The following is a 24,530-nucleotide window of genomic DNA, read 5'->3' on the forward strand; positions in this document are numbered from 1 at the left end:
TTAGGCCTTAGTGGGCTATTTGAAATCAGGCTTTTGGACTACGGATATGATTGGGCTTTAGGGTAAGGACCATTAGAGGGGTTTGGGCCCAATTTGGAAAATTAGGCCATAAGCGGGCTACTAGTGGGCCTTGGAAGATTATTTAGTGTTGGGCCTTTTATATTGTGGATGTGGGCCTTAGTCATGGATCAAATTAGGCCAGGGGTAAAATGGTTATAGGGTTCAAAGTACTCCATGGATAATGGCAATGGGCCCCTTGATGAAGTGTAGGTTAAAAGCCCAAGACTTGTCTTTTCCCTATAAATAGTCATGTATTATTCATTATTAGGGTTAAGAGTGAGGGAAAATGTAGCCACCAAACATTGTGAGGTTTCTTATGTAGAGTTAGATTCTTTAGTGTATTCTGAAAGTGTAATTTATTCCTCATGTTTTGAACAAATCGAGTGTTCATTCGACATATCTTCTTTATTGTGTGTGTTCTTATTTTCCACATCTTGTTCATCAAATTACAATTAGGGTTTTGATCCCAACAAGTGGTATCAGAGCGGGTCTTTGAAGATCTATTGATTTTTGAAGTATCGGTTCTTGATTTGATGATTTTCTGCACATGTTATTGAAGATTATTGGTGTTTTGGCGTTTTGGAATCAAAATTCTGTTCAAGCAACTGTTCATGGAGACTTATGTTACTGTTCATCTGGTATATCTTTTAATCCGTTTCGTTTTACTGTTCATTGGGTTGATCTGATCGTTTAATGTTAATGGATCTATTTCTTTTGATTTAATCCATTTATTCAATTCCATTTATTCAATTCCATTTATTCAAGTTCGTTCACTGTTCATTCTTGAGCCCATTATTGATGGTTTCTCATCACTGTTTGACCCAACAAAATCGAAGATTTAATTTTTGACTGTGCTTTAGCCCACTATTATTGATCTGTGGAATAAGCGTTCAGTGATATAGTATATTACAAATCGATCCATCCGTAAAAGACGTATCTTGAATTCTTTGTTCTTTCATTCTTGAGTCGTTATCTTTACACATGTTTATTGTCAAAATCAAAATTTGATTTTATTGATTTTGGGTTTAATCTAGTCAATCCGTTCTTTCATTGAATGTCGTTGTTGTATCATGACTGGATTGATCTAAGAAAGTCGATTTTGGTATTTGTCAATAATCGGTCTTGATGGTCCTAGAAAGAAAAGTCAAAATCGAGTTATGTAAACAAAGAGCAGTGGGTTGATGATCTGGAATTGAATTGGAGTCAGGTTCTCAATTGCCAAATAGGTATTGCTATCGGTGCTTAAAACAATCAAAACAAATGAATTTGGATTCACAATCAGTAGTGTGATAATCAGAAACCAAGATGATCGGAATTGTGGTGGCTGTATATGAAATGGTTTCTAAATAGAAATGATTTGTGTAAATGTGATTCTGTTTCTGTTCGATTTTTCTGGTCAAATTGGAAATCCAAAATCAGTTTGATTGCTCATCGTTTTGATCGAATTGCAAAGTCGGAATTTGAACTAGTGATGGAAGACGGATTTTGATCATTTTGTTCTTAATGAAGGGAAGGATGAAAAAGAATTCAGAACGAGAATAATCGCAATTATGAAGTTAATTTCAGAATCGGAATGCTGGTCAAACCCTGGAAGTCAAAATCAATATGAATGAACTTTACCTGCGAACAATCTTAGATTCGGTGATTGAAAATATGGGCTCGCATTCTTATTCCCTGCGAACGTCTTACCTGCGAAAGATTGGAACTAGGCTCGCAATTCTGTTTCACGAACGCTCAGAGCTTTGGATTCGTGTTTGACATTGATTCGCAGCGAACCTGTTGACTGGGTTTTGCAGCGAGACTGAAACCGTTTGACTCAGGTGATTTGGCTTGCAATCGAGACTGCGAATGGCTCAGATTCACATCTTTGTGCTCGGAACGAAAGTGTAACTTAGAGGTTGTTGATTTCTTGGATTCGGAGTTTAATCATGTGTTATTGTCGCTGTGTTCTTTCACTTGACTGATTAAAATGGGAAGATGATTCAAGTTACATTTTTGGACCCTGCAACTTCAGCGATTTGACAGTTCTGGTCCCTATATTTTTTATGACTTGGCAGTTTTGGTTTATTTCCAGAAATTGTTACAAATGAAGGGGAAGTTAATGCAAAATTACTCTTTCAGTCCCATAATTTCAGCAATGTGACAGTTTCAGCCTATTTTTCGAAAAGCTTACAAATTTAAGGGCTGGTGAACAGTTTTGGATTTTTTAATGTGCATATTTTTTCGTGAACAGAAAATTAAGGATTCCAACAAGTCTTGGCGGTTTGGAAAGTTGTTTTTCACGATAACGTCAAATTTTTTCGACTGTTTCGGATTTTAAACTTCATTGTTTATCTCATTTTGTCGCGGGGGATCACAGTAATTATTTATCCATTCAAGATCATTCTCATGACCATTTGAAGGTTTTATAATCACGTTTTTTTATTATAAATCGGGGGATAATTTGGTATGGCCATTCAAAATTGGATTTGTGACTTTTCAAATTTGAAGATTTTTGATGAAGCTTGTGGTAGAATTATGAAGGTAGCTTTTACAGTAGCAGTTCTTAATCGAGCTATTCTAAAGCTTTTACAGAGAAGTAGCCTTTATAGTAGCAGTTCTTCGTCGAACTCTTCTAAGGCCTTAATATATCTCTGGCTTCTAGTATTTTCTCGATCAAGTGGCGTTACGAATCTTAAATTTGGGTTGTTACATGATATTTTTTAGTGGCTTATATCATTAGCTTATTTGAAGATCTTTGTGACTTGGAGGGGGAGTTCTTCAAAGACAATAAGTGATTTTGTTTCTTTATTATGAAATGGATTTTTATGGCGGGTTTGGCTTTCTTGAAGATCTTTGGGATTACATTAGAAAATGAAGTTTCAAGACATTACTTCAGTGCTTGGTTTATATATATATATCCTAGAACCCATTTTTGAAGACTATTGAAGAATCAAGATTTGTGGATTGCTTTAAATATTCCTCGTCGCAAGATCTTTTCTAATTTGCTAGATGCTTGTTTTGGAAGTTGAAGCCTTGTCATCCATTCCACACTTTGAGGGGGACATTGTAGGGTTCAAAGTACTTCATGGATTATGGCAATGGGCCCCCTTGATGAAGTGTAGGTTAAAAGCCCAAGACTTGTCTTTTCCCTATAAATAGTCATGTATTATTCATTATTAGGGTTAAGAGTGAGGCAAAATGTAGCCGCCAAACATTATGAGGTTTCTTATGTAGAGTTAGATTCTTTAGTCTATTCTGAAAGTGTAATTTATTCCTCATGTTTTGAACAAATCGAGTGATCATTCGACATATCATCTTTATTGTGTGTGTTCTTATTTTCCGCATCTTGTTCATCAAATTACAATTAGGGTTTGATCCTAACAATGGTCATTGTACCCCAAGAATGGAGTATTGGAAATTGATTGAGACTCAAGTGTTGATTGGGTGTTATTCTTCACTGATAGCTCGAGGAGTCGTCAGGGCAGCAACTAGGGATTTCTTTATGTGAGATTCAGCATTTGAGGTGAGTTTCCTCGCTGGGTTTAGTGGGCCTAAGGCACCAATTTCGGTCCTTATTGATTATGCTAGGATGCTAGGAGTCTGCGTGACCCTTGCATGTGTTATGTGCTGCTATGTATACCGAGGCAGGGCTTGATGCCGGGCGAGGCCCGATGGCTGGAACATATGCTAGTGTTTATGATCATTATATGTGTTATCATGTTCATGTGATATATTGTATGTGTATAGTGGGCTAGGCCTAGTGACGGGCGAGGCTTGAGAACAACATATCTGTAAACCGAGCGGGGCTCGATGTCGGGTGAGGCCCGATGCCGGGCGAGGCCCGATGCCGGGCGAGGCCCAGTATGTGATTTATTATGTATGGTATGGGGTAGTTTGGGGAACTCACTAAGTTTTGTTCTTACTATTTTCAGTTTATGTTCCAGGTACTTCCAGATGCAAAGGGAAGAGTTCGGGTTGATTACATCGCACACACCATTTGGATTCTGTATATGATATTTTACTCTGATTTGTATGACATTTGATACATTGGTTACTTAGAGATGTGTGGATGATATTTCGAAATACTATTTTATCTATTTTAAAAATGAAATTTTTGGGACCGTGTTTTGGGATGTTACACTAGTGGAGGAGTGATCCTTTAAGTTGTTGATCCAGCTGACATCTGAATAACCTTCCTAAACAGAGGATATCCACTATAAGTTAAACCATAATTCATGGTCCCTTTCAAATACTTAAATACTCTACTCACATCTTGCCAATGAGGTGAACTAGGATTACTAGTATATCTACTAAGCATTCCCACATCATATGCTATATCAGGCCTACTGCTAATCATGGCATACATCGGACAACCAAAATCCCTTAAGTATTCAAGTTGAGACATTGGAGATCCTTTATTAGGTAGAAGCTTAAGACTGGGATCTATAGGAGTACTAACAGGAGAACAATTCTCAAAACTAAACTTTTCAATATCTTCTCAATGTAATGAGATTGAGAAATTGAAATCCCCTTGGTTTCTTTTTTAATTCTTATACCAAGAATCACTTCTGCCTCCCTCGGGTCTTTCATTTCAAAAACTAGATGATAAGAATTTCTTGGTTTTGTCAATTTCTTCCAAATCAGTACCAAAAATCAACATATCATCCACATATAAACAAATCATAACTCCTTTACCATAAGTATCAAATTTGCTATACACACACTTGTCAACTTGGTTTAATGTAAAACATGACAACATCATCAAACTTTTGATGTCATTGTTCCGGTGCTTGATTTCTTCAACTTACACACTTTGTGTTCATTTCCAGGCATCACAAACCCTTCAGTTTGTTTCATATAAATTTCCTCATCCAAGTCACCATTCAAGAACACAATTTTCACATCCATTTGGTGAATCACAAGACTATGGGTAGCTGTAAGAGCTAACAATAATCTGATAGTGGAAATTCTTGCAACAGGAATATCAAAGAAGTCAATGCCTTCCATTTGCCTAAAGCCTTAGATAACTGTCACACCCCCAAACCAGATGGCGGAAACGTCCGACGGTGGAGGACTTCATTTGTAGTATCACAACACGTGAATCATAGTAATCAAAGTACAAACAACCATTGCATTTAAAAGTAAAAGTATTTACATGTGTTCAATCACTGTATATTGACACCAAAATAGTTATAGCAAAATACAGAAGATATGACTCAAAATAGCTCCATCTTCTCAAAAAGCTCGGGGAGTACCTGTTTATTGTTTCCCTGAGAATACAAGTAATTTCAAAAGAGAGTATCAACATAAAGTTGAGTGAGTGCATAAGTATTTATGTTTAAAAGTATATTTTTTGTTCCATGAATCTGTAAGTTGTTCCAGAAAATCCTATATTTTCTGCTGTATATGAAAAGTAGTTTTAATCTCATAAAAAATTCTTTTTTGTAAATCAATGTTCTGTATTTGTATTCCTTTATGTAAAACTTGTAACTGTGAGTGTGCCTGGTTCCACCAGTTGTTATTGTAAACTGTAATGTACTACTGCAGTTTGTATTTTGTAAACTAGTACTTTAAAAATGTACTTACGTTTAGTTGATTATACACTAACGTATTGTTAATATCTTTTTAATGAGTTATTATAACCATACTGAGACTAGATGGCCTGAAACAAATGCTTTGTAGGCGTTTAAACTGTTGATAACAATTGTCACTCATTGGCGTGTATGCTTGACTGTAGCTAGCAGCCTGAGTGCGGGGTTATCAATCCCAATATAGATCTATACACAACTTGTTTCGATCCCCTGACTGTAGATTTTGGTTATAATATCAGGACTTTAACTATGTTGTTTAAATGAATTAAACAACCTGAATCGAATGACTCATAAAAAACATATAAACGTTACATGTATAATAGTTATGAAAACCCAATCATCCTGAAATAATGATTGATTCTATATTCCTGAATTAGTATTCTTAACATGTATTTGAAAGTTGTATACCCTTGATTTATTTTGAATCAAACCTTTGTTTCTTGTAAAACGGTGTATTCTAGTATACTTGAATCATGAATCAGTGTTCTATGTATCATAAATTATACCTATTATAATTTATATGTACTTTCTGAATTTGTATTAACTGTTTTTGAATGTAACCCCTTGCTCAACATGTTACAAAGGGTATTTAAACTGAATGAAATAACTTTTATATTTATATACATATACAATTATATATAAGTAAAATTTAAACGACATTCGGACAAATAACCGATACTATAAGCCCACATCCAAACAAGGAAAAGGACCCATAATGAGTTATCAGTCCTAAGCCTTTTAAATCTTATTTATATAAATATATATATATATATATATATATATATATATATATATATATATGAATTTTGGGGAAAAATATAAGTTTATAAAAGTTCTCGGTTTAACATATTCTACATATTCTACAACTTTCATTTATATATACAATTATATATAAGTAAATCATACGAAGTCAGATTTTGACGTTCTTTTTATGAAAGTTCTCGGTTTAACATATTCTACAACTTTCATTTAGATTGTTAAGGCTAAAAAGCCATTTATTGAAAACTCACTTTTTACACTGAACAGTGTTTTGCCGGTTTTGTCGCGGATCTTCGATTGGTCATAACGTCTTTGTTATAAGTCGGATTTTAGTGTTCTTTACATTTTTGGAAACCTTGTTACAATCTCTACCACTTTGTTCATCCCAATCGAGATTGTTTAATACTTCATTTTTGAGGGTCGATTATGTAAATGTACACAGTATGCTAAAATTTCTCTATATTATTTTAAAAAGAACTACAATTTGACCTATATTATTACATAGGTTTGAAATAATGGTTTGTTACATTATACCCCCGTTAGAGAGAATTTTGTCCCGAAATTAGCATTACAGATAGACTAGGGAAAAAGATGTGGATATTTCTGTTGCATTTGATCCTCCCGCTCCCAAGTGAATTAAGGTCCCCGTTTTGCATTCCAGTGAACCTTCACTATCGGGATACTTCTTTGTTTGGTTTTCTTAACTTCCCTGTCTAGAATCTCTACGGGTTCTTCCACAAAGTTGAGGCTCTCGTTTAACTCGATTTCCTCGAGTGGGATCACAAGAGTCTCGTCGGATAGACACTTTTTCAAGTTCAAAACGTGGAAGGTAGGATGAATGTTACTTAGTTCTTGGGGTAGTCGAAGTTTGTAAGCTACAGGACCGATTCTGGCAAGAATCTCGAATGGTCATATGTACCTTGGATTCAGTTTGTCACGCTTTCCAAAGCGTATCATGCCCTTCCAGGGTGAGACCTTTAACAAGACGCGGTCACCAACCTGGAATTCCAAGGGTTTTCTCCTTTTGTCAGCGTAGCTTTTCTGTCTATCTCTGGAAGCTTTAAATCGCTCCTGAATTTGTACGATTTTCTCTGTAGTTTCTCGAATAATTTCCGGACCAGTGAGAGCACTGTCAGGAGTTTGACCTCTAGCTAATTGCGTGTCACTCACTTCAGCCCAGAACAGATGTGATCTGCACTTGCGGCCATAGAGGGCTTCGAATGGAGCAGCCTTTATGCTAGTGTGATAACTGTTGTTATAAGAGAATTCGACAAGGGGAAAATGAGTATCCCATGCCTTTCTAGTATACTTGAATCATGAATCAGTGTTCTATGTATCATAAGTTATACCTATTATAATTTATATGTACTTTCTGAATTGGTATTAACTGTTTTTGAATGTAACCCCTTGCCCAACATGTTACAAAGGGTATTTAAACTAAATGAAATAACTTTTATATTTATATACATATACAATTATATATAAGTAAAATTTAAACGACATTTGGACAAATAACCGATACTATAAGCCCACATCCAAACAAGGAAAAGGACCCATAATGAGTTATCAGTCCTAAGCCTTTTAAATCTTATATATATATATATATATATATATATATATATATATATATATATATATATATATATATATATATATATATATATATATATATGAATTTTGGGGAAAAATATAAGTTTATAAAAGAGTTTAATATTTTGAAGTATTTTTGATGAATTAATGTCATTTTATCACAATTTGAAATCATTTGATGGTAACACAAAATTCTTGTGTTAGACTTGTATTTCCCCCCTTAAAAACAGTAACAATTATGAAAATACGGGGGTATGAACTCACTTGATAGGTGGTGATTTGGATAGCGTTTCGTTTTCTGGAAAGGAGTTTATTTGAAGAAAAATCGGCTTTACTTGGATAGAGTTTCAACTGGAGAAGGTTGATTTTCTCAGGAATCTCGGGGATTAGAGGCTTGCTTAGGGTTTTAGATATGATATCGGAGCTTTGGGGAGGTTGTAAGTAAGTTTGTGGAGTTGAAAATATTGAAAAAGATGTGAAAATGGGCTAAAAGTGGAGAAGGAACCGAGAGATCTCGCAGGGCTTTTATAGGCCGAAACCTCGGATCCGAAGGAAGGGGAAGGAGACGCGTGTCTCAGACAGGTGGCGAGGGGGAGGCTTCGCCTCGGACAGCTGGCGAGGCGCGTCGGAAAAGGAGTGGGCCTTGACTTCGGTCGAATCAGAAGAGGACACGGGGCGACACGGGGTGGTCTCACATGCGAGGCGACGTGGCCGGACACGCACCATGCGAAATTTCCCAGTTTTCAAGGATCTCTTGATTTTTGTGCCCAAAACTTGCGAAATTCATAACTTTCGTATACGAGCTCTGTTTTTGACGTTCTTTATATGCACGCGTAGGTAAAATTATACTCTACGACTTTCTTTTAGACTTCGTCGGCTAATTTTGAATTTATTTTTAATATTATTATTTTTAACAGACTGGGACAGGAAAATCCGTTAAAAAATCATAACTTCTTTATCCGACATCCGTTTTTGTCTGTCTTTTTACCGTTGTACTATTATTGACGAGACCTTCAATTCTTGTTTAGGTTGTGTTGGCTAAAAATCACTCGATCTTTATTTCGAGTTTTTAGTTGTATACTGCTATACTGAAACTTAGAAAAATCATAACTTTCTCATACAAAGTCAGATTTTGACATTCTTTTTATGAAAGTTCTCGGTTTAACATATTCTACAACTTTCATTTAGATTGTTAAGGGTAAAAAGCCTTTTATTGAAAACTCACTTTTTACACTGAACAGTGTTTTACCGGTTTTGTCGCGGATCTTCGATTGGTCATAACTTCTTCGTTATAAGTCGAATTTTAGTGTTCTTTACATTTTTGGAAACCTTGTTACAATCTCTACCACTTTGTTCATCCCAATCGAGATTGTTTAATACTTCATTTTTGAGGGTCGATTATGTAAATGTACACAGTATGCTAAAATTTCTTTTTATTATTTTAAAAAGAACTACAATTTGACCTATATTATTACATAGGTTTGAAATAACGGTTTGTTACAATAACCAATCTGGTTTTATACTTATCAATCGTGCCATCCACCTTCATTACCCTTTTTAGGATCCATTTGCATCCTAATGCATTTCAACCAAGAGGTAAGTCAGACAGTACTTAAGTATTTTTATGCATGATAGAATCAGTCTCATCCTGAATTGCTTCTTTCTAGAAATGAACATCCCTAGAAGCCATAGCTTCACTTAAAGTCTTTGGATCCTCCTCAATATTAAAACAATATTGATGTTGAGACACAGTCTCATCCCTTGTTCCTTCAACTAAATATAGTTGAAAATCAGATCCAAAAGATTTAGCTTTTCTAGCTCTAGTACTCCTTCTAAGTTCAGGAACATAACTTGTACTGCCAGAAACATCTTCAACTTGAGTTATGTTCTTGCTAAAAGATTGATTAATCATGTCCCTTGGTCTAGGAATACATGTAAATCTTTATTCATCAAAAATAGCATCTCTTGGCGCTATAACAGTGTTCACAGACACATAGTCATTAGCTTTTAAAACATAGAATCTATAAGCCTTGGAATGCTCAACATATCCAATGAAGATGCAATATATAACTCCTTCACCCAATGTTTTCTTTTTGGGTTCAATGAGCCTTACAACTGCTCTACAACCCTAAAATTTGAGTTAACTCAAATTTGGTACCTTTTTACACTAAAGTTCATAAGGAGTATTCTTACTCCTTTTGTTTGGAGTTCTATTCAAAATATAACATGTAGGTAACATAGCCTCGCCCCAGAAAACTTCACTCAAACCTAAATTGGACAACATGAAGTTAACCATTTCTTTCAAAGTCCTATTTTTCCTTTCAGCTACACTTGTGTTGTGGTGTATAAGGAGTCGTGGTTTGAAGTATTATTCAAGTTGATTCAAAATAAACTGGATCAAAATATCACCACCTCTATCAGTACATAAAAATTTTATTAATTAATTTTTATGAAGTTCAACCTCTTGTTTATAAATCTTAAATTTATCAAGAGCGTCATCTTTTGAATTTACCAAATAGACATAACAATATCTAGATGCATCATCAATAAAATCAATAACATACTTTTTGTGTCTAATGAAAGGTGTTGCATGGAAATCACATAAATCACTATGTGTAAGTTCCAACATCGTGCTTTACCTAACAACACCTTTTAAAGGTTGTCTTATGATTTTAGTTAACATGCATGTTTTACATTTTTCATTATTTATATCAAAAGGAGGAATTAAACTCATTTTCTTACATGTATTTTAATCCCTTGTAATGAATGTGTCCTAGTCTAGCATGCCATATGTCAGATTTATCAAAATTATTGTGAGAACCATAATAAGCCATGCACACCAAATTCTCATAACTAGGATAATTAATATTAAACCTAATCATTCCATTACATACATATCTGAAACCCGTAAAAGAACCATGTCTTGACAAGATATATTTGTCACTTTCTAATACTTGTTTGTAACCATAATTATTCAAGAAAATTGCACACACATGATTCTTTCGTATCCTCGGTACATATAAAACGTTGTTCAAAGACAAACACTTTCCAGAAGTAAAGTAAAGCAAAACAGATCCTAAACCCTTGATTGGTTTAGTAACAACATTCCCCAGTTTCACCACGGATCCATCTTCAATTGGTTGACATTATTTAAACGAACGAAGATCTTTGCAAATATGTCTTATTGCTCTTAAATCAACCCACCATGCAGCATCATCATCTTGCACATAAAATGCTTCAAAAATCATAGAAATATAATTTTGCACAGAATTAAAATTTTGCTTAAAATCATAATTCTGACCTTGTTGCTTTTTTGGATCCTTGGATCCATTCAGTCAAGCACCATTCATATTCACTTTACAAAGATGACAATCTTTCTTGAAGTGCCCCAGTTTGTTACAATTCCAACACACCACTTTTTCCTTCTTGTTAGAAGACTTGTCATCCTTTCCTTTAAACTTCCTTTTTCCCATTAGAATTTTTGGGATTCTTTGAACTTTCTCCTTCAACCATGTTCACAGAAGAGGAACTAACTTGATTTTTTCCTTTAGGATTGTTATAAAGTTCTTGAGTCCTTAATGACTCTTCAATCTGTAAATGGCTTCCAAGTTGAGTCAAAGTTAATTCCTCTTTGTTATGTTTCAATTTGTGCTTAAAATATTTCCAGGAAGGGAGTAGTTTGTCAATAATCATAGCCACAGAAATGGCTTCATCCATGTTCAAGTTTTGTTGAGCAAACTGTCCCAAGATCCTCAACATTTCATGGAATTGTTCCATAACAGGCCTGGAGTCAAACATCTTGTAACCCATAAAGTTACTGACAAGAAACTTCTTACTTGAAGCATCTTCAGTCATGTACTTGGATTCAAGAGAATCCCACAGTTCTTTTGTAGTTTCAAAATTTTGACAGTTATCAAACAGAGAATCAGACATACCATTGAGAATATGACCACGAAAGATGTAGTCATCATCGTCCGACTTTGATCTTCATCTTGTTGCCTATAAAGTTTCATCCTCATAAAATTCTTTCATGGGTGTACTCAAGAGATACACAACATTGTGAGTAGTAAGGAGAAAATGCATTTTCTTTTGCCATCTACGAAAGTCTTGCCCTTCAAACTTGTTCAGTTTGTCAAACTTGTTTGTCATGTCCTTCACAGAATCGCCACTTCCCGTGATCACATGATTACTTCAGTGTTTTAGTTAGATATGTGGGGTTAAAGGCAATTGGAAATTCTGAGACCGTGTTTAACATTTTCAAATTGAAGTATTTGGGTGGTACTCCCAAATCCTCAGTTGGATAATACTCAGAAATTTGAGAGCAAGAAAAGAGAATGAGAGGGTATCTTTTTGTCCGTTATACCAAAAGGTCTGACTAAATTTTGCTTAAATATGACTCTTGTTAAAAACTATTATAAAACAGTTTCCAACGTTCAAAAAATTGACATAAAATGGGAATTTAACCACTGGATAAAAGCATAAGCGACAGGTGTCCCAAAACTGTCACCAACAGTCAAACCAGACACAAAACGGTCATTTTAACCATGGGATAAAACACCAAACCGGCGGGTAAGACTCCAAAATGCACATGTTCCAACGTAAGCATGTTCCGACACGTTCCAATATGAGTCGTTCCGATGCGATCCTATCCATCAGAAGTAAACATTACCGTTCCAATAAGTTCTGATCCATCAGAAGTGAATAGTACCATTCAGATGTGTTTCGATTCATCGCAAGTGAAAGTATTGTTCCAATAAGTTCTGATCCATCAGAAGTGAACAGTAACTCTCTAACATGTTCCAATTCTTAGGAGCTCATCGGAGGCAATTTCTATTCCAAAATTAGTTTCACTACAATATCTATTTCATTCCAAAATCATTTTCGGTCTGATATCAAGTTCATTCTGATATCATTTTCAGTCTGATACCAATTCCATTCCGAAATAATTTTCGATTCCAATATCATTTTGCCCTTACTTTGAATCTTGTATAAACATAAACAAGTGTGTACTCCACACCTTCCTTACTTGATAGATCTAGATGTAGACATTGAGATTAGTGAGGAATCTAGACTATCATTAGTCACAATTAATAATACACTAATACCTAGTTATAATTAAACCTAGGTCATATCAAAGGAAAAGTCAAGGTGCTAGGCGAAGCACTTCCAAATTCACCAGTCATCCACTTTTAACATGTGAGTGCATAATTACTTTCATCTTACACATAGATATGAAGTATTTAAATAATTGAATGTTATATTTGTTGTGTGATATGATAAGATGTCACGATACGACAAAAGATGAAAATGATGATAGGATGTCACGACTTTAATAATACTATTGTACTAACGACGTAGGAACTGGTACTATCATACTAACGATGTAGGAATTAGTATTATTATACAAACGATGTAGGAACTGGAACTATCATACTAACGATGTAAGAACTAGTATTATTGCACTAATGATGTATGAACTGGTACTATTGTATTAACAATGTAATAATCTAACACAATATAGATAGAAACCACGATATTTACAATGATGGTGCTTAAGGTAGGACTTTATAGATGAATAAAGAAGATAATAGGAATGGGTAATCGGGTTAATTGTTTGACATAAAATAGATAATTAAACAAATTAGCTATCTTATTGTGGGCTGAAAACCCTATGTACTCACCAGGTTTCCCAACCTGACCCACGCAGTTTCTTTGTACCACAGGAAGCAGTACAAAGATAATGATGTTTGGATCTGATGATAGATGGCCACTAGTACAATAAGTTAATATAAGGGCTATAACGATTATGTTTATGCTTATGTTTTGTATCAATTATGACATCCCAAGTTTTTAATAATCAATGAAAAACATTTCTTAGGAAATACTTTTTACGGGATAAATTTCGCACTTATAAAGAATACTCCGATTTAAAATAAGCATAAATAAAAAGGACTTTTCGAACCGCGAAATTAGGGATGTCACATGCATTCAACTTCCAATAATCAAAACACACTATCCACCCATTTTGTATATGGGTAAGAACCAAATCTCCCTCAAAATTTGTCACCACTGTGACTCAGGCCTTTTCAGGACAACCTGAACGTGAATCACCTATTTACTATCAGAGACAGGGTAGATCATAACTGTGTTGTAACGTAACAAAAATTAAGACCAAAAATTTCATTTTTTAGAATAATAAAACCATCTTTCAAAACGTGTTCATAAAACCATAATAGAATCAAAGTATAACCAAAACATCCAAATACACCATAGTCAAATAAAATGCAGAACAATGTGGTGTGTGTGATGCTATCACCCGAGCACATCCCCTTGGCTCCGAAAGTACCTAAAACATAAACTGAAAACCGTAAGCACAAAGCTTAGTGAGTTCCCTAAAACACCAAATACCATACATATTAAACATAAAATGGGCCCTGCCCAGCATCGGGCCTCACTCGGAATAGATCTGTCAGTAATATGAGATGGGCCCCACCTCATCACATTCATCAGGTTCCGCCTTGCATCGTGCTCCACCTGGTATATATATACAAACAGATAAACACATGCCAGAATCACAAAGATAAATAACATACAATATACTCATCAAGCCCCGCCTGACATCGGGCCCCGCCCGATATACATATCAGATATCAGACATGCAAGAGTCATGCAGACAACTAGCATCCTAATCATCATAAACCATGGGACGGAATTGGTGCCTTCGACCCACCAAGAACAATGATGAAACTCACCTCAAGCTGATGAATATCTCAGATAAAATTTCGGACTGCTGATCCGGAAAATCCTCGTGCTAACATCATCAAATAATACCCAATTAATAATTAGTCAATAATCCATAACTGGAATCCTAGTCCGATGCCCAACACTCAGGGTAAAATTCCATTTTACCTTTTCCTCACTTGACCCAAAATCCAAGACCCAATCCAACAGCACCAAAAGCCTAACATGGCCCAACTTCCTAAATGGGCCCAAAACCCATCATGGGACTAAATCCATGAAGGCCCAAAGCCTAGAAATGGCCGAAAATCAGAAGACTAATGGCCCAATAAGGCCCAAAACCCCTCTAGTCCAAATGTGGCCCAAACCACGAAAGTCAACTGAAGTCAACGACAGCTGAGTACGCCCTGCATACTCAGGCTTACGCACTGCGTTCTACTAAGCATGCAAGATCGGGGACCGGACAGCGTACACACATTGTACACATACGTACACCCTGCGTACGTGCCCATCAAGCACTTTTCCCATTAAGTGCTTAATACTTGCAACATAATCCCAAACTTCAGATCCAAGTCTTATTAAACGTCTTGATTCATAAAGTCATGAAGTTGGAGCCTTTTCATGGCTCGAAAGGACCCAAAACTCACTTTTGGCATTCTACTTTCACCATAATGACCTAAACACATGCATGGTTGATCCACAACCATCAAGATGATAACTTTATGGACTAAGGACCTCAAAAACATCAAGAGAAGCAACTCCTAACTTCTGGAGTTGAAGGAATCCACTTGATCTCATCATATGACCAAAATAGGACCAAAACTTCATGAAAACTAGATCTAAGCAAACAAGGAGCAAGTTCAAAGCTTTATACCTCAATGAAGCTAGAAATGATGAAAGAATTCTAGATCTATAACTCTCATTTGGACAAAGCTCCTTCTTCCAAGCTCTTCTTCTTCAAATCCCACCAACACACACTAGAAACACACACAATAAGGTCAAATCTCTTCAATAAGGGCTAGGGTTTCGAAATAGGATAAAAAAGGCAATGGAGGCTGAGGAATGAGAGGATCATGGGTCATAATGTTGTTTAAATAGGGTCCAAACCCTAAAATTTAGGGTTTGACCTCTGAGTCCGTACACCCAGCATATGAGGAGTACGCCCATCGTACTCTAACTTTTCTGGAATTGGCAAAACTGCCCCTAGGGACCAAATCTGCAAAACATTTACATACCAAGGGTCAAAATGAAAAGTACCTTGAATCGAATGTTACAATTCTCCCCCACTTGAATCATACTTCATCCTTGAAGTCCGCTTTCGCAAATAATTTCGAGTAATGCTCCCTCATCTTGTCCTCGGGCTCCCACATCCATTCTGTACCCTTGCGGTGCTACCACTGCACCTTCACCAACTCAACAACCTTGTTTCTCAAGGTTTTCGTCTCCCGATCAAGAATTGGCACAAGTATCTCGATATAATTTAGGCGATCATCCACCTGAATATCCTCCAATGGAACTACCGTAAAATCATCCACCAAATACTTCTGCAACTGAGAGACATGAAACGTGTTATGGATCTGACTAAGATCCACGGGAAGATCCAAGCGATAAGCAACCCGGACCACTCGGGCCAAAACCCTGAAAGGACCGATGTACCTAGGGACCAACTTTCCCATCTTCTTAAATCGGATGACACCGTTCCAAGGCAACACCTTCAGGAGAACCATATCCCCAACCTGGAAATCTAGGTCTAATCGGCAGTTGTCGGCATAGCTCTTCTGCCGACTTTGTGCTGTCTGAAGTCTACTCTGAACCTGTTGAATCAACTCCGTAGTCTTGAGTACCACTTCGGTACTCCTCATGACTCGCTGACCGACCTCACCCGAACATATTGGGGTCCTGCATTTCCTCCTATAGAGCATCTCAAAAGGAGGTCAATCGATGCTGGCGCGATAACTGTTGTTATGCGAGAACTCCACCAAAGGGAGATACGTATCCCGACTCCCGCCGAAATCAAATACACATGCCCGTAGCATATCCTCCAAAGTCTGGATAGTCCGTTCACTCTGTATGTCAGTCTGCGGGTGGAAAGTCGTACTGAAGTGCAGACGAGTAACCAAATCCTTGTGAAACCTCTTCCAAAAACTGGAAGTAAACCGGACATCCCTGTCTGAAACCACTGAAACTGACACCCCATGACGTGCCACAACCTCTGGCCAACTTCTCTGCAAAGATACTTTCCTGAATCGTAATAAAATATGCGCTCTTGGTCAATCGATCCATGATGACCCAAATCGAATCCACTCTATGCGCTATCCGAGGCAACTTCGTGATGAAATCCATGGTAATCTCTTCCCATTTCCAAACGGGAATGTATAACGGTTGTATCTTGTCGTGAGGACACCGATGTTCAGCCTTGACTTTCCTGTAAGTCAAGCACCTCTCTACATACCAAGCTACATCCCGCTTCATATACGGCCACCAATAATCAAGACGGAGATCTCTATACATCTTTGTTGCTTTGGGATGGATAGAGAACCTCAACTTGTGCGCTTCCTCCATCAGAACCTGACGTGCACTACCCCAATAAGGAACCCACGCCATCCGATGGAGAGCCAATAAACCCCGGCTATCATAATCGAATGAAGCCACCTGACCCACTATGCGCTCACTCTTCTGGTGCTCTTCCTTCATAGCCTCAACCTGAGCCTCCCGAATCTGCTCCAAGAGTGGTGTAACGCCCGGTCTCTGGTACGCAATTATTTACAAATTATTCATTTTTATAAAGCTACTCGACAATTTGGAAGCCGAGTAGAAGTTAGTCTTGGACGCGGGATTTCAGCCACCTACTCGACGAGTCAAGAGCCCTCGACTCGGTGAGTAGGTCTGCCAGAGTGAAACCCTAATTTTGGGGTTTTGCACCCTATTTAAGCATCTTAATCCCCACCCTTGGCCTCATTTACAACCTCCTTGTCCCAAACCCTAATCCACGAAACCCTAGAGCTTTCTTTGAGTGTGTGAGCCATTTTGAGTGATCTTTGTGTGCTTTTGAAGTTTGTGGAAGAGGAAGAAGATAGCGGGCTCAAGAGGGAAGGAGTAGATCCAGAAGCTACACTCCATTTGCTACATTTTCTGGTAATCAAGTTTTCATCTTGGTTATTAGTTCCTTAGATCTATTCACTTCTATTTTATGAGGGTTTTGGTGCAAGAACCATGGTATTTGGGATTTGGACGTCCCAAGTGACTTATATCTTAGATCTGGGATCTAGGAGGGGTTCCATGGTATAAAGGTGCAAAGTTTATGACCATGGAAGCCCCATGCAAGCTTATAAGAATTTATATGGCCTTTTTAGCCCTAAGAGGCCATGCTTGGGAGGAAAGCTAGGAACTTTACGTGTCCAACTGATTTTCAAAGCCTAGATCTAGTATAGTGTGCCTTGGTTTAGGGTACTATGGCTTGTGGACCAAGATCTATGTTCTAGAGAGTTAGGGTTTGAGCTAAACCCATTGAAAAGGACTAAGAGCGGGTAAAGTTGGAAACTTTACCCTTAAAAGTGTGTTCCCAGTGGGTAGATGAAGTTTGGAGCTTGGATCTGAAGGGTAGGAGCATAATCCATTGAGATGGATCAATCAGACAGAGGAACTCGGCGAGTCCATAGAGGGACTCGACGAGTTGATTTGGTTTGTCCCGTTTTAGTTTAAGGTAGAACTCGACGAGTCGGTGAAGGGACTCGACGAGTTAAATCGGTAGATCGCGACTGTGAGTGGCCTGGAAACTCGACGAGTTAAATCGCGATTTCAGGTTCTAGGACTTGACAAGTTGATGGAGCAACTCGACGAGTTGGGTCAACCAGAAGTTTGACTTTGACCCAAGCGTTGACTTTGACCAAGGGTAAAATGGTCATTTTACCCTAAGAAGGATTATTAGATTTTGATTAAGTGTTATTATGAAATTGATAGTCGGGGAGTCTCCGGAGCAGCATTCAGAGATTCCTCACTCGATTTTTCAGCAGTCAGCCTTGCGAGGTGAGTTTCCTTCAGTAGGAACGGGTCTACGGCACCAAGGCCGGCCCGTAGTAGGATATGTTTAGTAACCGAGTGTGGGCGGGGCCCGTATCTCATAACTTAGTTTGATTATGGATATATGCCAGATTGATAGATTTAGTTATACTTATTGTCTGTGTGATACTTGTATGTATGTAGCCGAGTGTGGGCGGGGCTCGTATCTCATAGTAGCTGAGTGTGGGCGGGGCCCGTTTCTCATAGTAGCCGAGTGTGGGCAGGGCCCGTATCTCAGAGTCAGCGGAGTGTGGGCGAGGCCCGTATCTCCCAGTTAGCGGAGTGTGGGCAGGGCTCGTATCTCCATGAGTGTGGGTGGGGACCGTATCTCCTAGTTGCATGTTATATGTGTATGGTATGTGGTAGTTTGGGGAGACTCACTAAGCTTCGTGCTTATAGTTTTCAGTTTTGGTTTTAGGTACTTCTGGTAGCAAGGGGAAGAGCTCGGGGTGATTGTAGTGCACACACCATATGTTCAGCGTGGGATGTTTATACTCTGATATGTTGATTTACATTGAGATGATGTTTTGAGATATTATGACATGTGTTTTGGATAATGATGGTTTGATTAATGATTTTAAAAGAAATTTTTAGACCGTATTTTTGGGATGTTTCAAGTTGGTATCAGAGCCTTGGTTTGAGGGATTCGGACACACTCTCGGGTGTGTCTGGACTCAAACTGAGGACTTGGTATGAAAATTTTGAAAAGAAAATCATTTTTATAAAAATAATTTTTGAAAAGAGAAAAGAATTTTGAAAAGAGAAAAGAATTTTGAAAAGAGAAAAAGAATTTTGAAAAGAGAAAAAGAACTTTGAAAAGAGAAAAGGGTGTGGTGCATGCAATAAGTCGAGCTCGAGTAAGTACTCCCAAATTACCCATACAAGTTTATATTATGATATATGTATCAGCTTTATGAGAACTGCATGCTAGTTTAGGGCTAAGGATCTAGGAAGGATGCCTTATGTGCCTGTTATATGTGTATCAGATTTATGAGAAATGCATGCTAGATTAGGATTATGGATCTAGGAAGGATGCCTTATGTGCCTGTTATATGTATCTCAACTTTGTGAACCGCATGCTAGTACAGATTAGTCAGGTATGGCCTGAGTGATATATGCTTGATTATGTTTACCCGATGCTCAAATGTTGCTTGCTTTGTGCTTTTAGGAGTTCCAGTTATATTTTACTAACTAGTAAATGAATATGTTAAGTTACATATTGCAAGGACTAAATAATTTCAGAAGGTTAGGTCTAGCTCTATTGCGCAACTCTCGTTTGATTCTAACCGTTGTAGGGTAGGACCTCTCATTCGAAGAATTATCTAGTCTTAGTGATATGTAATGGTATTTGCGAGCTAGTTAGGGGGAGATAGCATGGACTTCTTATGCAGCTGATGGCGGAGAGTGGGTTGGTGATTACCCTAGGGCAAGCCTAGGATGAGTTTAGCATGAGATCAGCAGTAGTAGTAGAAGGGACTTGGTGGAGTCAAGGTAGTTCTTGAGGAAAGTACAGATAGATGTGGAAGGTAGTATGGGGCACATACTACTGAAAGCAGAGGATTCGTACTCGAATCAAGGAAGGCTGAGATGAATCCAGGAAACTTGTAGTGTGTTAGATCCCTCGAGATATGATGAGTATACTGATGTTTGTTATGGTGTATTTTCAGTATGGTGACGCTACGCACTAGGCCAGTTGGCACTTAAGGCATTGGTGATGGATTAGGCTCGGGCACTGGAGCTGGGAAGCTTGACGAGTAGACGAGGGAGTTTATCTCGTCTGAGATCACACGTACCATTCTAGACCAAACTCTTGTGATCTTTGGTTTGGTCAAGGAGGGTATTTTAGAGCTTCTGGATGAGAAGCTAAGCGCTTTCCGCATCGAGGTGGCGACAATGATGGGGTCACACACACTGACTTTCAGGGAGTTCAGGGCTTGTGGAGCTCCCGACTACCATGGGGCTCGGGACCCCATTGCTAGCACCAGATGTTTGGCGGATGTCGCCAACGCATTCCGCACCAGCAGATGTCCCTAGGGGGACAAGGTTAGACTTGCGTCCTGTCTTCTGAAGGACAGGGCACGTGACTGGTGGAAGGAGGTTGGGAGAGCCATTGGAGATGATGCAGTTTTGGATGCGATGACCTGGAGTGATTTTTCGACCAGGTTCAGGGCTGAGTTTGCACCTGTGATTGAGGTGCAACAGTTAGCGAGGGAGTTCCAGGATTTGGAGCAGACGACTGAGACTGTGGCGGAGATCACCACCAACTTTAGGGAGAGGGCCCTTCTCGTTCCGTAGTATGTGGCGGACTAGGAGATGAAGAAGGCCCGATATGATGATATGTTGCGAAGTGATATCCACCAGTTTGTGAGCTGCTCCAGCTGTAAGACGCTGGAGGACATGATTGCTAGGGCTCGTGAGAGAGATTGATTTAGATATGGAGAGGAAGAGGAGGCTAGAGTCGGTATCTGGCGGAGAGGGCTCGGGAAAAAAGCGCAAGGTAGATTCCCGAGGGAAGGGCCAGTAGGGCCGAGGCCGCTGCAGCAAATGCGGTAGGTCGCATGAGGGGACGTGCAGGGCGGGTAGTTCGGGCTGCTTTAAGTGCGACTGAATTGGGCATGTGAGTAGGGATTGTACTGCTGCTTCTACCACTACTACCACCACATTATCTGATCTGATTTGCTTTCAGTGCAATCAGAGGGGCCACAAGAGGTCCCAGTTTCCGAGTTTGGCAGCAGCAGGGAAGGTGGCGGCACCCGCCCCTGCTACATTGAGGATTACAGACAGCCGTCAGGGTCGGACAGAGGCGCTAGTGGCGAAGAGCAGAGCCTTCCAGTTGACAGCAGAGGAGGCACGTGCAGCTCCTGATGTCGTTACGGGTATGTATCTTCTCCTTAGCTCTTTATGTGTATTGATTATTGCTTATATTTATGTGTTTATTATAGGATCGTTCTTAGTGAACGGTATATCAGCCTTGGTACTGTTTGATTCGGGTGCAACCCGATCTTTTGTGTCACTCGCGCTCAGCAAGCAATTCGTGGGAGCTCCGGGGGAGCTAGATTGCTCACTGGATGTGGAGATAGCATAATGCAAGACCGTTAGGGTTGCGAGGGCTCACAGAGGTTGTACACTACAGTTATTCGATGAGCAGTTTTCAGTGGATCTGGTTCCTTTTCCTCTGCGAGGGAATAAGGTTATAGTGGGTATGGATTGGTTGAGCCCCAATGGGGCAGTGATCGACTGTGAGCATCAGCTAGTGAGGGTTCGGACTCCTAGTGGTGGAGGGTTAGTGATTCAGGGCGAGAGGCCACAACGCGGATCGGTTTTACGTTTAGCAGCGAGGGCGAGGCGTTACCTTCAGCAGGGTTGCTTAGGTTACGTCGCTTATGTTATGGATACCCGAGATAAGGGTAAGGTGACAATGGATGATGTACCGGTCGTGCGAGAGTACCCGAATGTATTCCCGGAGGATTTGCCTGGGATACCTCCAGAGAGACAGGTTGAGTTTAGGATTGACCTAGTCCCTGGTGCAGCTCTGACAGCCAAGGCACCATATCGGTTGGCTCCTCCCGAGATGCAGGAGTTGTCTATGCAGCTGCAGAAGCTGCTAGACAAAGGATTTATCAGACCTAGTAGTTCGCCATGGGGAGCCCCGATCCTGTTTGTGGGGAAGAAGAACGGGTCGCATGTGATGTGCATAGACTATCGGGAGTTGAATAAGGTAACGATGAAGAACCGTTACCCCCTCCCGAGGATTTATGATTTGTTTGACCAGCTATAGAGTGCATCTTGGTTCTCCAAGATTGATCTGCGATCGGGTTATCACCAGATGCGAGTCAGGGACGAGGATGTCCAGAAGACAGCTTTTAGGACTCGCTATGGACACTATGAGTTTGTGGTGATGCCGTTTGGGCTCACCAATGCTCCAGCCGTGTTTATGGACCTCATGAACCGAGTGTGCAGACCGATGCTGGATCGGTATGTGATTGTTTTCATTGATGATATCTTGGTCTATTCCAAGACTTAGGAGCAGCATGAGGAGCACCTGAGGGAGGTGCTGGAGACACTGAGGAGGGAGAGACTTTTTGAAAAGTTCTCCAAGTGTGAGTTCTGGTTGCGCGAGGTGCAGTTTCTAGGGCACCTTGTCAACCAGAAAGGTATTCTGGTCGATTCGGCCAAGATAGAGGCCGTGATGCAGTGGGAGGTTCCAAGGTCTCCAACTGAGATTCAGAGTTTTCTTGGTCTAGCGGGTTATTACAGGAGATTCATCCAAGATTTCTCCAAGATCGTTGTTCATTTGACCCGACTGACCAAGAAATCGGTGACATTCTGCTGGGGGCCTGAGCAGCAGGCAACTTTCGAGACTCTCAGACAGCGGTTATGTGAGGCACCGATTTTGACTCTGCCCGAGGGAGTTGATGACTTTGTAGTATATTGTGACACGTCGATTACGGGCATGGGTGCAGTTTTTATGCAGCGGGGTCATATGATAGCTTACGCGTCGAGGCAGTTGAAGCCTCACGAGGCTAACTATTCGACACATGATTTAGAGTTGGGGGCTGTGGTTTCTGCCCTCAAGATTTGGCAGCATTACCTCTACGGGGTCCGATGTACTATTTACACAGACCACAAGAGTTTGAGGTACGTCATGGATCAGTCGAATCTGAACATGAGGCAGCATCGGTGGTTAGATGTGGTGAAGGATTATGACTGTGAGATCTTTTACCACCCAGGCAAGGCCAATGTGGTGGCCGACGCCCTGATCCGCAAGGCGATGACGGCTTCGATTAGATATATATGTTTGAGGATGACAGTGATTACTCCATTGCTGGAGCAGATTAGAGGGGCGCGGGTTGAGGGTCTGAAAGAGGAGCACTAGAAGTGCGAGCGGATCATAGGCCGAGTGGCCTCGTTTGATTATGACAGTCGAGGGTTGTTAACCCTGCGTGAGAGGGTCTGGGTTCCTTACTAGGGCGGAGTACGACAGGTTTTGATGGATGAGGCCCACAAGTCGAGGTTCTCCATCCATCGCGGGGCGACGAAGATGTATCGGGATCTTCGCCCTGATTATTGATGGCCCTGCATGAAGCGGGACGTGGCTTGGTACATGGAGCGGTGCTTGACCTGCAGGAAGGTCAAGGCTGAGCACCAGTGACCACACGGCAAGATGCTGTCGTTGGATATTCCCGTGTGGAAATGGGAAGATATCACTATGGATTTCATTACCAAGCTGTTGGGTTTTAGGTACTATAACACTCCTATGGTGCACATACAACCCTAATAGCTTTGGATCTAAGTTTTCTCTAGTTATACATGAAATATTCTTCTTCCAAAGCATAAAGCCTAAACTAGCATACAAGGTGATATTTGAATCATAAATACTAGTTAGAAGATTACCTTGTGTAGTAGCTTGTAGAACTTTGGCCTTAAGAGAGCAAGCACCCCAAGTGTTGTGCCTCAAACAAGTCACAAACACCATGAACAATTGGATGAATATGAGAGAGAGATTTGGAGCTCAAAATCGGCTAGGTATGAACCTTGGAGTCTAGTGTCCGATTTTGCAAGCTAGAGGGTTCATTTTATAGTTTGGGTTCTTTAAGGTTTAAACTTGTAAACCTAATTCACTTGGACTTTTAATCCATTAAATTATTAGCCTTATGGACTAACTCTTCATGGACTCTCACAAAGATTTAGTCCATCAACATGGATCATTAGCTCAAACTATAAATATCACTGATTTACATAAACAGTCCC

This window comes from Lactuca virosa, chromosome 7 (genome assembly GCF_052849685.1).
Source record: "Lactuca virosa cultivar CGN04683 chromosome 7, Lactuca_virosa_CGN04683_v6, whole genome shotgun sequence".
Taxonomy (NCBI): Eukaryota; Viridiplantae; Streptophyta; class Magnoliopsida; order Asterales; family Asteraceae; genus Lactuca; species Lactuca virosa.